Source organism: Zonotrichia leucophrys, chromosome 2, assembly GCF_028769735.1.
Source record: "Zonotrichia leucophrys gambelii isolate GWCS_2022_RI chromosome 2, RI_Zleu_2.0, whole genome shotgun sequence".
NCBI classification, from domain to species: Eukaryota; Metazoa; Chordata; class Aves; order Passeriformes; family Passerellidae; genus Zonotrichia; species Zonotrichia leucophrys.
In genome coordinates, this window is record NC_088171.1 from 17,842,000 (window position 1) to 17,846,785 (window position 4,786).

The 4,786-nt window shown below is 50.7% G+C and overlaps 1 long non-coding RNA gene across 1 annotated transcript; it reads left to right on the top strand.

The window, feature by feature from the left end:
• Positions 1 to 1,523: 1,523 nt before the first annotated feature.
• LOC135443042 (uncharacterized) lies at positions 1,524 to 4,408 on the top strand. Its single transcript, XR_010438777.1, has 3 exons — positions 1,524 to 1,895; positions 2,051 to 2,102; positions 2,816 to 4,408. It is a non-coding gene; the product is annotated as an uncharacterized LOC135443042 (long non-coding RNA).
• The last annotated feature ends 378 nt before the right edge of the window (positions 4,409 to 4,786 follow it).

Here is a 4,786-nt window from a genome sequence, read left to right on the forward strand (position 1 = left end):
AGATATAACACTATAACGGTGCATAACTAGATATAACAGTATATAACTAAATATAACACTATAACAGTGTATAACTAGATATAGCAGTATATAACTAGATATAACACTATAACAGTGTTATAGCACTCTTTAAGACATCACTGACCTTCCCCAGCATAACTGGTCCATGCAATGACACAGCAGCTGTGAACTTCTCTACAGAAGTAAAGTGTGAGAGTCCAGCTCCTCTTAAGGAGCTTTTAAGAGGTCATGCAAGTCTAAATAGGGTAAATAAGGAGAATAAGAAATTTCTGGCACTTTCCACTGTCAGAAATCACGTAATGGGAGAAAATGAAAAGAAGAGACAAAGATTGAGAATAAATGCCCAATTATTCCAGTGAGGAGTTAACATATTTGGGGCTAAAGGTCATGAATGCAGACTGGCCTAAGAGATGTGACAATTTTAATTAAAAATTATGCTAAATCAACAAGGAGGAATAATGTGTGCTGTGCAAATTGATCAGGAGACTCTTAAGTGCCAGCTGTTTCTAGCAGCACTCTTTTAATTTCCTATCTATAAATAAAGGAGTATGGAAAGACTGCTGTCATTTAATACAGCACAGCAAAATGTCTGAATCACGCAAAGTTAGTTTCAGGGAATTGAAATGATAAGACATTTCTAAAAATAAAGCTTTATAGAGTAACTGCTCAGAGTGGGGCTCCCCTGGGGTGTGATAGGCAATTCCTCCACTTCTCCACGGCACAAACCTCTGCCACCTCCTGCGTCTTTGAGCTATTGCTACCTACGGTGACAAAGGCAGGTAACTTGTCTCCCCGGTGTGTGCACACGCACACTAGCTGCATTTTCTAGGTCTTATTTTGAAGGCCATCGGGAGGTTTGTACCTGCCGGGCAGCCTCGGGCCCTCCGTGGAGGTGCGCAGTGCCCCGGGAATCCAGCCCATGTCCCCAGAGCCGCGGGCGAGCCGGGCTTCCAGCGCGCCCCGCTCGCCATCGGGGGCTGCCCAGGAGCCGAGGCTGCTGCGCTGCCCGCCGGCCACAGCGCTCCAACCTGACAGGCACCTGCAGCCACATCGTGTGCATGGAATGGAGCAGTCTGCAGAGTGCCCGAGGTGTGGGGCATGGTGAGAGGTGCCGGAGAGACGTGAGAGGCGTGGGGATCCCACCCCGCTGCCTCCTCCCGGGCTGCGATGGTCGCATGCTGCCCCACGGGTGCGGGGAGCTGAGTAACATCCCTGCATCCCCACTTGGTCCCCAGCTCCGGGGCTCCTCAGAACAGAGGGCAACACTAAAAATAGGTTTTCTGTATTTGTCATTGTATGAATTTCCCCCTAATTTGGTGCCATTATTCCCATCACTCAAAATCCGACTAGTGATTAACAGAAGACAAGCCTGATCCTTCTCTGATGTGTTTGCTTCCCAAGCTGTTTCACGGTACACGTTCCCGTGGCAGCCGTGGAGATCTAATCTGCTTCACGCTCGTGGCTCGGGCACCTGGAGATTGTCACGGGCTGGGAGCCTTTGTTCCGCACGCTCCGCAGCACGGGGAGGCCGGGATCAGACCCGGGGGGACTCGGCCGAGGCGGGAGCTCCTCCTCGCGGCTCCGAACGGGGAGCCCCATTCCCGCCGGGAGCGCTTCGGGGCGGGGAAGCGGCACCTCGGGAGCGGGAAGCTGACAGCATCCCTGCGCGGCATCCTTTTAGAAAGCGTTTTGCATTTGCTGTTATCTCCGCGAGTCATATGTATGCAAATTAAACACGGCTGGTAGCAGCTAAATAGGTATTTCTTGCCAAAAATACCTGCTCTGTGGAGTCCCCATCCTCTCGCGTTTGCAAACTGCATCAGATGCTGCATAAGACATCCTCCAAAATGTGCTGACACTCATACCAGTATCAGGCAAGAAGTTCCCATCCCTCCCCACTTTTTCCCTTTAATCTTCTTTTTTTCTTTTTTTTCTCTTTCTCCCCCCCCCCCCATCCCCCCACGCCAGCCATGATTTTAGGTTTTTACTTTTACGTTTCTAAGCAATTAATTTTTTGGCTCCCATGTAGGATCAACAGGTGTGGAATGACTGATACGCTCCATCTGGTTGCTGCTGATAAGGTAATCCTGGGAGTTGAGGGCAATATCTTCAATAAGCTTAAACCGCAGCAGCCTAATCTATTTGCAAGGGAGAACAAGCCCGGCAGCCAATATTGTTATTTCACGGGAACAACTGGGCACAGACAGCGCTTTCACAGGGGAGGTAGGAGGGTTTTCACCCTCCTTTTTTTTCCCCTGGGAGTGATGATTCACTCGGTGTTGTCGTACCCCCGCTTAGAAAAAGGAAAAGCTTTGCTTTGAAATTTGCCCCCCAGACCCATGATTTCTGAATCAAATCATCGCTTTGCTTCTTTACATCCCACTCATGGGTTCTTATTTAATCTTCTCCAAGGCAATGGGAAACTGTTTGCTTGGGGTTGATAATAAATACTATTTCCTGTAACTTCCATAGAACTACGATAGCTGTTGAGTTCTGATGCGGGGTGTGATGAGAGCAACGGGGTGTGCTTGGGGTGCCCCCTGCAGATGAAGGGCACTGCCGTCTCCGCTCAGGTTTGGGTTTGTGGTGACACTCAGGGACGGTCACCACAGACTGTCACCACACTGAGAACCGTGTCGCGTCCCCTCGGGGTGCTGCCCCGATCTATGGCACGAACCACGCAGTGTCGTGCCGGCAGCACCACAAACCTACGCCTGCGCCTTTCCTGGCGCCCATTTAACGGGATTTCAGCCAACAGCTTTGGGGTTTATTTATCGATTATTTCTGTTCTCAGCTTTCACTGTGTGCTTACCCTGCTCAAACACCTCCCCTAGTTTCCCCCGAGCCAAACTCGTGCTGTGGGGCGAGCATCCGAGCCGAGCCACGCCGCCGACAGCAGCCAGACGGCCGCGCTGCAGCGGCAATGAACAAACAGCGTGTTCCTTCTCCCCCCGGCTGCGGGAAATGCAGAGGGCATTTTTAAGCCGGTGTCTTAGCGAAAAAGTGCTGTGAAAAAGGGCAGTGCTGTGGCAGACACGATTCCCGACACGCAGGACGGGGTGATCCCGCCCCGCCACCCAAGGACGCGGCGTGACGGATGCGCCTGGTGCGGAGCTGCCTGCCCTGGCTGCGGATCTGCCACCACTGAGCGCGGAGCTGCCGGCCCTGGCTGCGGATCTGCCACCACCGAGTGCGGATCTGTCCCCCCTGGCTGCGGATCCGCCACCCTGGCTGCGCTCCGTGGGTCGGTAATGAGCACCAGCCGCGCCCCTGCAAACACGGCGTGCTGGCCTCCGCGGGAGCCGCGGCATCACCGCCCCACAGTTTTATCTTTGCGACATTACAGCACCTGATTTAGACAGCGGATGCCCTCGTCTGCATCCGAGCGGGCGGCAGCCGGCAGCGAGCCCTCAAACCCTCAAACTGGGGGCGGAGGGGAAGCGGGGAGCATCCGGGCTCTCCTTCATGAATAGTTAAGCTTTTCCTGTTTTATACCTAGAGCTGCTGCTGGTGTCAGACATTACCCCATCTGCTGGTGAGCAAAGCAAGAAGCTCGCAGCAACGAGGGGGATTTTCTGCATTCCCCCTGCCATGGACAGGGATGTCTCGGCCATTTCTGGTGCCCGAGTCTCCCCAAGGGTACTGGGAGCCTCCTGGCAACCCACTGTGGCGAATCCCTCTGCCTCCACCTGCTGCTCGAAACACACTTTTCCTGCCCCCAAGGTTTATGTCATTCCTGGATTTACCAGTTGAAAAGTTAAGATTAAACATACATAGTTGATTCTCCAGAGAGAGCTTCATCTCTGTCACCTCCCTTTTAAATCCCCAAGGACATCAGGACACAGAGACAAGACTTTGAACTTCCAGGTAAGAAACAGGGTTGTCTCTGCCAGCACTTTTAAAACTGACTCTTAAGAGAAATGGCTCTTTCCCCTCCCTGTTGTCCTCCTGCCCAGCCGGGGGCAACCCCAGCAGGAGGGCTCTCACCCAACTCAGCATCCCAGTTTTTCCATGACCCTGCTGAATTTCTGCCACCAGTGAGTTCATATTGGGTGCTCAGCTGAGCTGCTCCTGTTTGCAGCAGACAGCAAGTGAGGAAGGAGTGAGCTTCAGTAATTACATGGAACAGTTCACATGATGCTCACACATATGGCTTTTGGGACAAGCACAGGACACAGAGGTGATGGGAGGGGTCTGCATGCTGTCAACCCATGTCAGAATAAATGAATGAATGAAGCCAAAATTCTGATTACTTTTGCACCTGGGTAGCTTTACTGGTGTTAATTACATGGTGGAAATGGAGGATCCATGTAAGCAAGATTCAAATCAGTCATTGATATTTAGCTCTGCTTCAGGTCCTCTCTATAGTGTTGCTTCTGCTGAAGTGAAGAATGAAACAAAGAGGGGAAAACCTAAATAGTGATTAATGAAGAACTGTCCTTATTTAATCACAGCTTTCAATTCAGACTTTGTAATTTAAACTTCAGCAATTGTCTTCACAATTTTGGCATCTGCTCATCTCAGCCTACACACTATCTTTGAACTAACAGCACAGCTTATCTTTGCAATTAAGCATTCAATGTAGCAACAAATCTTCAATTTGGTGTGAGTCACTCAGCTGCTAAATCAAACAATGTGTCACTAAACAAACCAGTTTCCTCCTGACCTCACAGGATGATAATAATGACTTGTGAAACCATCTTGATATTTCCTTGGTATAATTTGCTGGTACTTTCTGACACATTCCTTTTCATAAATATAAATG